Source organism: Protopterus annectens, chromosome 6.part0 (assembly GCF_019279795.1).
Source record: "Protopterus annectens isolate FY-2018-M chromosome 6.part0, PAN1.0, whole genome shotgun sequence".
Taxonomy (NCBI): domain Eukaryota; kingdom Metazoa; phylum Chordata; order Ceratodontiformes; family Protopteridae; genus Protopterus; species Protopterus annectens.
Window position 1 is genome coordinate 1,768,444,675 of NC_056737.1, and position 11,108 is coordinate 1,768,455,782.

An 11,108-nucleotide genomic window follows, 5' to 3' on the forward strand; every position below is an offset into this window, starting at 1 on the left:
GAAGATATCAAACTTTGAGTCACACTTTAATTGGGAACTGTAAAGGTCTGTTGAAGGTTGACTGTCTAAGGCTGCACTAGAGGACAAAATTCTGGCATGTTGTCTCCATTAAGTAGGTGAAAACAGATTTCTGCTTCAACCTCAGCTTTGATTACTGTACTCTTGCTGTCCTACCAGATGTGTAAATACAGATCAGGAGGTCTATGGTCTAGCAGTGAAGACCAGTAGAAAGAAAGATCACTCGCAGGGGTGAAGGTAGGTTGGAGCCAAGAAAACATATGGTGGATACCATCATCAGTCCCCTTAGCATTTTTATATGGTGTATGTTTGGCCCATCAACTGCAACCATCTTTCTCAATTCAAAGCCTTTCTCCTACCTTCTTCAATGGTTATGCTTGACTGTCACAGGTCTTCCTTAATGTAGACTATCCATCTCATAGATGGACAACCTCATTTTCTTTTGTTTTATTCCTGCCTCACCTAAATCTGTTTTACCAAATTGTCTTCCGCTCTCTTCAAACATGTACCTAAACCACTGTAATGTTTTTTTCTTTGACCTTCTCTGCAGTTGGGCTACCATGGCTTGTGCACTGATGTCCCAATTTCTTCTTCTGTTCCTCAGTGTGCATCCTACTACCCATCTCAAGTACTTCATCCCCATCATCACAAGTTTCCTATACTCTTCAGATTTCAGTGCCATACAGAAGCACTGGCAACTCCCATGTTTTGTTCGCCTTACTTATCAGCTGCATTGTCATTATTTTGTAACATATTAACCCTGACACTCTGTGCCAGTTGGCTGCAGCAACCTTTGATTCCAGCTTTGACCGCCTCCAGCTTTGACCGCCTCCTTCAGATTTCCCTTCTCCTGAAACCCACTTCACAGATAACTGAACCTGCTAACCTATTGCATTATTTTCCTTTATATCTCAGTCCAGTTTCATCTCATTTTTCCCATTTGCTACTTTAAACCATTGTCTTAAATCTAATAGGAAAATGGTCATAATGCAGTTATAGAAAGCAGTAGCTGACTTCATATGCGTTTATATATAGTAATTCCACCGGCAAAAAAAAAAAAAAAAAAAAAAAGACCTTGGTACCCTTAGGAAGGTTAAGAATATGACAAGTAAGCTAGTTCAGGTTTTGACATCTGTTGTATGGCAAGGTACCTAATATGATTGTGGCAAACAGACAGAAGTGACATCAGAGTAGAATACAAACACTCAAAGTTTAGCAAGAGTAATGAAAGTGGAGGGAGAGCCCTCCATATTTGAAAAGCATGTCCAAATTCTTGACAAGGAAGGCAAGCTAGGCATTTTAAATGTTTTACTGACAGCAATTTCAAAGTTGGTCTGTTCAACAGGATCACACTTTTCAATCAAGAATGTATGGCTCCTCACCTTTAGCAAGTTCACAGATTTATCTTGTCTAACTTGAGTGTAACTCTTCTCTAGTGTACCTTAATGACATGGTTTAAATGAGTGTACCCCTCTGAGGTAAAACTTAATGATGTGGTTTGAGTGTAAGCCTTCCAATGCATACATTAAGGTTATGGGTTATCCATTTGTGTTAATATGGCCAATGCAGTAACAATAAATGTTTAGAAGAATTGTTATTTGTTTATTTATCTGAATGTGTGAACCAGGGTAGAACACAATGGACAAATTTTAGTCTCAGTCCAGAAAGGTAGAGAAAACAGCAATTTTTGTATCATTTGACAACCAGGGTAAGAAATACAAACAAACTTATAATAAAGACAAAAAGAAATGTATATATGCTACTGATATATATATATATATATATATATATATATATATATATATATATATATATATATATATATATATATATACATACTGTGTGTGTGTGTGTGTGTATATATATGTATATATACATATATATGTGTGTGTGTGCGTGTATGTCTACATGTATCATATATCATCATCATCAACCTTCTTTTTCCCATTTTCTACATGGGGTTGGGGTGTCATGTCAACTCTCACCATCTCTCTCTATTTAATGTCACTCTCTTGCCTTCTTCAATACTCATGCCTGACTGTGGCATGTCTTCTCTCACACAATCCATCCACCTCTTTGCTGGATGCCCTTGTTTCCTCTTGCCTTCTTCCTATTTGTCCCAAAACTTTTTCACCAGACTGTCTTCTGTTTTTTCTGCACATGTGCCTGAACCACTGTAATCTGTTTTCTTTCACCTTTTCTTCAACCGGAGCTACTTTGGCTTCTGCTCTTATGTCCTCGTTTCTTTGTCTGTCACACAGTGTGCATCCTACCACCTGTCTCAGGCACTTCATCTCCATCACCTGTAGCTTTCTCAACTGCTTGGCCTTTAATGCCTAGGTTTCTGTACCATACAGTAGTACTGGTTGTGCCACTGTTTTGTCCACCTTACTTTTCAGCTTCTTTGTCATTATTCTGTCATATACTACACCAGACAATCTGCATCAGTTGTCTGCAGCTCCTTTGATGATATGTATGAGTGTATATACATGTGTACATGTATGCATCTGTCCCAAAAGATTCTTAGGTACTAAAAATTGTAAAGGAAGGTTACAGACTCAAGTAGGCTTCCTCCCACATCTTACACATATTCATCAGGGACTAGGATCATCTAATTACCCCAGTAAAAGAAACTGTGCCCCATGAATCCAGGCAATGATTCTAATCCAGACCTTTCTATGCCCCTAAAAAGGAGGGGAAACTGGAGACCCCCAGTAAAGCTCAGTGTGGGGGTAGCCTTTACCCAGATGGGAGACACTCATGATAGAGATAAAGCTCAGTTTGGGGTTAGCCTTTACCCAGAACCCCTCCCCCAATCAGTCCTTCTACATGGACAGCTCAGACTTTGTCTGGAGGCCTTGATCTCAGAGTCTCAAGGTATAGGGCTTATGGAATCACCAGTAGGGGAAAAAAGCATCAACTTAAAAGAGGTGCTGGCTGTCATCTAGAGCATGAGGGCTATAAATCAGCTTTGGAAAAGAGGGCTCTCCAAGATGTGATGGACAATACCACAGTTGTTCTGCACATCAACAAACAGGGAGGGTCAAGGTGGTACCCACTGTGCAGCTTAGACAGAATAGACTGGGAGTTGGAAATGCAGCACAATATGGTTTTAAAGGCAGAGTACATCGCTTCAGTCCTAAACTCCATGGCAGACAAGGTCAGCAGGACCAAGACAGACCCTCATAAGTGGATGTTACAGTATTACACCAGGAGGTCTTCCTATACCTAGTAAACATATAGAGTGGTCTACAGTCTTGCCCCAGATCCCCATACCATGCAGAGACATTTCTGTGATAGATTATTTCTCCATAACATGGGCAGGGCACTTCCTATATGCCCTCCCCTTCCCCTTGATTGCCAGGGTTTTCTTGAAGGTAAGGAAAGAAAAATGAAAGATGCCCCTCCTAGAACTCATTTTGACCAAGACAATGTTGGATTTCCATGCTAATGCAGTTAGCTGAAGGATGCCACCAGACTTTTCCAGGCATAGTAGATCTACTATCCCCAGACAAGGGGGGGGGGGTTCTTTCATCCACTCTAATCTGCAGAACTCTGAGACTTACTGTTTAGAGAATTTTTTTATGTCCTTCTTGTACCAGTGCACAGAGGGCATGCACAGATTTTTAAGGAATATAGCAAACCTACCATGAGGAGGACTCCAAATGAAGGCTTTCCTCCTGTTACCAAACTAGTGGTCAGGACTCCAAGAGTGCATGGGTATCCGTGAACCTACAATACTAAAATAACTTGCTTAAAGCTTGTTTATCCTACCACTCTACCATGGTCCACCTTTCAGCAATTCCAGCTTTTCTGACTTGGGAATTTCTCCTATCCAGCCTATCCCAAGTTAAACAGTTCCTTAAAGGGGTCCTACACATTTAGCTACCAAGTAAAAGAGTGGACCCCCAGGACCTGAACTATGTACTTGAAAAGATAGCTCAGGCTTCTTTTGAGGACCTGAACTATGTACTTGAAAAGATTGCTCAGGCTTCTTTTGAGCAAGCAGTTAAGAATCCTTTGAAATTCCTCTTCTGAAAAAATGTCCGTTTTAGTTTCTATAACTTAGTTGCCATAAGCAGGAGTTAAATCTTAGAACTAACTCCTCCTTTATGCAAAGGTAGTTTCAGAATTCATACTAAGTTAGACTATCAATTCACCCTGGGGATCACGTCAGTCGTCCTGCTAGACAGGGGTCCAAGGAAGTAAATAGTGTGGGAAGAAATAGCCAGGGAATTGTTATGGCTCGGCTTGTATAGGCCCTAGGGCTGATAGCCTAGTACCAACCTATGAACCATCCAGCTACCAGTCTTCTTCCCCAATCCTCAGAATGAGGGGAATTAATTTTGTATTAGTTGGACATGGACAAGCAACTCAGGTTTTACCTGGATAGGACAAAAAAATTAAGAAAACTAATCAGATCTTCATCTCCTTTGCTCATTAGAAAAAAAAAAAACAGCCACTGCCAAAGCAGACCAGCACTAGATGGCTCTGCCGTTATATACATTTCTACTACCACAGCATGGGTTACAGTCTGTATAGTCCAGTGAACGCTCAAGATACCAAAATGACCTTTGTGGATGGGGTGCACATCAAATCTATCCTAGAGGCATCTGCCTGATCCTCTCTCCACACCATGATGAAAGACTATAAATTGGACACCTTTTCCAGGGCTAGAAAAGGGCTTTGCTAAAGCTGCACTTCAGGCCAGCCTTTGCATTGTAAATAAGCTTTCTTCCACCACCCTCCCTGCTTATGTTCTGGAACTCGTCCCTGAAGTAATGAATACTGCAACAGTGATTAATGAAGACCATAGTACAATCTTGTATGTAACTTACCATAATAGCAAATGCCCAAATAGTTCCTTGTTGCAATACCTATTGCCACCCACCCTCCCCACAAGGCATGCTCTTTTCTACTTCTTTCCTCTATGTCCAGGTGAGACAACTTTCTTTCCTTTCAGCTTATCACTACCGTTTCACTTGCCCCTTGTGGACTAGAATAGAGTTCTGAACTTAGGTAGGGCACTGATAAAGACAGTGCCCCTGCTGTTATGCCAGCATGTTCTTCTGTGCCTGTGGGCAGGCATACACAGCATGGGGAGGGAGCTGAGCTGTTGGAGATTCAATGGATATATGGAACACCTAGCAGTGAAGTCCCAGAAGTACTGAATACTACAAATGTACATTATCAGAACATCTACTATTATAGTAAAGTATTTACATAATTGTATTTTCCTGCTCACCCATTAATATTAATGCACTGATGTGAGGGGAGTTCCAAATGAGCTATAGTCTTTGCTTTGTATAACATCTAAGCATTCAGACACTCGTTTAAGACCTAAACCCTCAGACAGAAAATACCCCATAGATCCACTTTGGCATGGAGGACGTTTATGAATGAACATCTGATCACTTTCTCTCCATTGTACATACTGTGGAACTGAGGGAAAATGATAAAATAAAGCTTTACAGATATGTAGAGACAGTTGCAGACAGTCAATCAGGACACACTTGGTCTAAGCCTTTGTAAAAATAGAAAATAAAGCACCATGGCTGAGTGGTTCAGCCTTATAGCCCCAAGTTTGATACTAACTTCTGGTTGCAGTCTGTGTGGAGTTTGCATATCTCTGTATTCTCTGTGTGAGTTCTCTGTCATGTGATAAAAACACAGTGGTTGACTGATTGTTCTGAACTTTACTTAGATATTACATTTACCCTTGCCATTGTGGCTAAAAAGAGTCAAAGGACCAGCTTGCACAGATTAATAAATAATTAAATTCAAAAGCAAACTTCTGAGATTGCTGTTGTTACATGTATAAGGAATAGCTTATTTTAGTTGTAAATCAAACAGGTGGCATGTGTGTATGTGTGTGTGTGTGTGGGGGGGGGGGTGAAATAAAGAATGCTGAAGTAGATTTAGATAAGCTTTAAACTTTTTCTGATAGTTCATATTTTCAGAAACCTATTTTATCCTGTTCATGATCAAATGAAGCCAGTGCCCACTTTGACAATCTGTGAGTGTAAGTAGGAGATTCACTTCTAGATGTGATACACATCCATCACAGGATGTACATTTCACTACTATGGCAGCCAAAAAGGTATGTATTACTGTGCTATTTACTAGGTTTATTTTCATCTTTGAATGTAAGTATATAAGGTTTACATGTATTTCATATGTATCAGTTGTCCCATTATCTTAAAAAGCAATTGGCTGCATCATACAGCAAATCAGTTAAGCTTTCCGATAAGATAGATCTTATACTCCTGGCATAGTTCAACTTCTAGGTTAGAAATTGGTAATATTTTGACACTGGTGACACTTGAACTAATAAAGAATGCATGAGGGGCACATTAATAAGTGATTGTGTTGGGTCTACTAATAATTACATTTTCCTGGGGCACCACTCAGTGGGCCTATGAAAAAATTAGGCTGATAACATGTAGGATGCTAAACATGTACACAGTTATGTACAGCATTGCCAAGCATCTCCTGTTTACTAATTATCAAAACAAGGAAAACACTGCATTTATTAAGTATCACAAGTCATTTCACCAATGTAACATTGTCTTTACGAAGAATTAATGCTCATTGGGTAGCTTGGCAGTATTAACTACTTATGTATATAACAAGAACACATTAAAACAAACAAACGAAAAAATAGATTAAATAAAAGAAACAGACATTAGGTAGTACTTATGGAAGGAGAGTTTTAGTGGTGTAAAATTGCTTATAGATGATTTAGTCACATTACCCAAAGTCACCGAAATAGATTTGTTGGTACTGAATGAGAACCCAGCATACTCTGGCATATTCACAGACATGGTGGAAGGGATCTGTGCACCACTTTTGGCATGCTGATGTCCAGTTGCCCAGACTCGGTTACTTGCAATGCTGAGTGAAAGCTCTATGCAAAACCAAACATGCTAAAAATGAACTAAGGGTATGTATAATAATGGAATACAGTGAAACGTATGAGATGATGGTATGGAGGAAATTTTAAGTTCTGCATATCCAGGATATAGGGTGGGAGGGTAGTGCAACAAAATTGCTTAGCCTGGGATACAGAGGGTAAAGGGATACTTAACCTAGTGATCAAAGCAGAAGCTGATCAACAGCTTTTCAAACAAAAATTGACAGGTAATTCCCTGCTTAACTCTACAGGGTAGAAGAAAGCATATCACAGAAAACCCAGCCAGTAGCATGACAAAGACTGAAAGCAACTGCACTGACACAAACAAGGAAAGAAGTAAGTAGATAGCCCAAAGTCGATCAACCACCATACTAATTATGCATGAACAACCAAGTACATATATGAGTAATGACCCACATATACAACAAAATAAAAAATAATTTGCCACATAGACATTCAGCTTGTAACAGAAAAAAATAATTAGTCACAATCATCTTATCCCATAAAATAAAACATGCAAATACAGTCACACACAGTTCTGAGCCATTAATATCTTGCCTTCATATGCAGACGTACTATTCCAGCAAGTGACTGACAACTTCTCTGTTGTCATTGTCATTATTCTGTAAAATTGATCAGTGGGTTACTCAACAGATTTTGATTGGTGAGTCATTGACCAACATCTTTTTCTTTGATCGCCAGATAGCTAATTGTGTATTAGTCAGTGGATGACAGCCTAACAACTCGGGTGGGCTGTATCACATGCAGACAAGTGTTTGACTCTCTGCTGGTGTTTCAAAATCAGAAAAGAGGCAATAAAAGCAACTCAATTTTTTTTGGGTCTGCTCTTGTTGCCTAGCTGATAAAGCCATTTAGAGCTGATTTATACATTCCTTGTTACTGTTTACATATTTTATTTTCTGTTTTGAGTAAATCTATATTTTTATGTTCTGCTTTGTATTTTTTGGCCTAGTGTGTTTTGGACATTCTGAATTTAATTGGTGGATTTGTTCTAAGTGAGAGGTAGTCATATCACTGCATGTCTTGGCTAAATTTTAGCATGTGGGCTTTGAATCTCACATGTTTTTCACTGGTTATTTTGTTTCCTTGAGTACTAATACACAAAGTGTCACTTGGCCTTGTCTTCTGATAAGATTCAAGAGGCCTGCATTGCCTGAAGTCTGAGTTTTAACTCCCTGCTGGAGTTTTAAAATCAGAAAAGAGGACAATAAAGTAATTTAATTGTGTGTGTGTGTGTGTGTGTGTGTGCCTGTACTCATACAGCTTTTTAGACTTGCTTTCTAAACTGCATGTACAACCTTTTAGACTTGCTTTCTAAACTGCATGTTACTTTTATGTATATGGTACGTAAAAATCCACTACCAATCATTAGCGGACCGGAGTTCCGCTGTGGCGACACCTAACCGGGAAAAGCCGAAAGACACAAACAAACTTTCAGCAGTAAGTAAATCTATATTTTTATTTCTAGTTTTGAGTAATCTGCATGGCCTAGTGTGTTTTGGGCATCCTGGATTTCTAAGGTGGTTTGCTCTAAGGAAGCGGTAGACACATTAATGCAGGTCTTGGCTAATTTTTAGCACTTGGGCCTCAGATTTCACTTGTTTGGTATTGGGTGTTTTGCTGATATGTAATATACTTCACTTATTTGGTATTGGTTGTTTTGCTGATATCTAATACACTGAGTGTAGCTTAACCTTTTCTTTTGATTAGGGATCTGCATCACTTGCAAGTGGTGAAAGTAATTTAAGTTTCTCTTTTGTGTCTGAACTTAAGTTGGCTGACAGATATAGCCATTTAGAGTTGCTTTCTGTGTTGCCTGTTACAGTTTATAAATTTTACTTTCTGCTTTGAGTAAATCTATATTTTATTGATTGCTCTGAGTCATCTATTTGGTCAGGAGTTTTGGGGATATTGTGGATTTAAGTGGCGGTTTGCTCTATGTGAAAGGTAGACAAATTACTGTAGGATATGACTAACTTTTAGTACTTGGGCTTCCGACTTCACCTGCTTTTCATTGGTTATTTTGTTTTTTTGAGTGATAATTAATACAGAAAGTGTGGCTTGGCCTTGTCTTCTGATATGACTCAAGAGACATGCATCACATACAATCAGGGTTTGACTCTGTGCTGGAGATTTTTCTCACACACCCATGTAGTCATTGATGTGCTTTTAAACTTGATGGCTTTTGAGCTACTCACTCATGCTATAAATTTACCTTTGAAAACAGAATGATCAAGGTAGCAAGACCTTCCCTTTAGACTCTTAAAGCTTAAGTTAGCTTCTGTTTCATAACATCCCACTCACTTAGGGCAGATCTTATGAAATCTGTATTTTCTGGGACTAGATTACCAATCACTGGGAGCCTACGAACTAATTCTCAGAGATTGTCTTGAGATTGGTGCTTCTGTTTTGCTTCTGGTGAGGGAAGGAGCAGAAGGACACTATTTTTTGCCCTTCCTGGTGATTGCCAATCATTGGATAGTCGCTAAATTGTGGATTAGGAGCCATCCTGGGATAAATGCTACAGTTTTGATCTTGGTGAGGGAATGAGCAGAAGGGCATTGATTCCTGCTGGTCTCAGACTTGGCAGTGTATATGGGACTTCATTCAGTTTTCTGTTACAGTTTTGGTGAGAACCTTTTCAGAGCTTTTGTGCAGCTTGGCTTTCTGTTTTGCCCAGCTACTGTGAACTCTATCCAGGGTATCTTCCTAGACAAAACTATAGCAAGTGTGCTGCACCCATCAACATTTGAGTTAGTGCTACTTCTCAGAAAGCAGCTTGGGATTAGTGCTACTCTGTGCTTCTGTTGAGAGAAGGAGCAAAGCATCACTAATTCCTTGTTGCATGCAGCTGTGTTGAGACCAGCACTATCTCCACTACAAGACAGTTAGCACCTCCAGTAATCAACTCCAAAGCTGGTAGAGATGACTTCCCCTTCAGCCTGCATTCCATGGATTTGCACTTTCAGCTGTCTATGTTACCAGTTTGGTTGGAATGGGCATCCTGAGGCAATGCAACAATTGTCACATGTTTACTGATGACTGTGTATTACTAAAGCAAACTGATACTGTGTGTGAGAGATGTAGTTATACAGTGTTACTGGAGGAAAAAATTTCACATAAAGTCACTGCAAGCAGCAAACAGGTTGTCTGTAACACACAATGCCACTGTATACCTTTCACATGTAACACAGACCCACACATGCTTAGGCTCTTAAATGTAATCCACATAAACCACAAAGGCCTTCTAAATGTAATCTGAGAAACAATTACTCTCAGTCACCTCACAAACACACAACTCAGGAAGCATGAACCATGTTATTTATTTATCCTTTGGTCACCAGGCTAGTAACCTCATTTCAGAGGAGACCTGAGGTAGTATATATACTTCTAGGGGAAATTTGACAAGGTCAATAGGAAACTTCCCTATTCCTTATTGCTGCGAGTAGGACCCATTTTGCAAGAGCACTTCCTGTTTCCATCCCAGGTGCAGAGATGGCCCAGAGAAACAGAGATGCAGCTGAAGAGAGAAGAAGATGATGGAGAGGTGAGAGAAATGGAGGAGAGAGAGCAATTATTGAGACCAGAGAATGAGCGCAGGATACTGAGGACATGTATAATTACAATCCTTCAGTTGGGAGGGTTGCAGGATGATTTACTTAAAGAAATGGTGATGTAGAGTAAGACAGAAAATGAAGGAGATGTATCCTGGGTGGACATTATAGAAAAAATACAAAAGGATGATGCAGAGACAGTCCCAAAGGATAGCGGTTAGATGGAAAAGAAAACGTATGCAGAGAAAATAAAAGAAGGCAGAAGGGTACTAGCAGAAAAAAAGGCAGAAGAAAATGAAAAACAGAAGTACATGGTGGGATTCAAAGTAAAGAAGACAAAGAAATGGACAGGTATGAAGTACTGGAGAATTTAATAGCTCCTTTGGGTGTAAAGGCACATGGGGTAAGAGCATTTATTCTTATTATACCATGCGATGTTCGCAAAAGCCGATAAACGTGCACGCTGATTGGCTAATCCAACCAGCGTGCACATAGTAAATCGTACAACAAATAGGTTCATAGGTTCATACTAGACTATCTGCCCTAGGGCATTTATAAGCCTAGCCAGAGTGTGTTTGCTTTCGCCACCCATTTTAAATTAA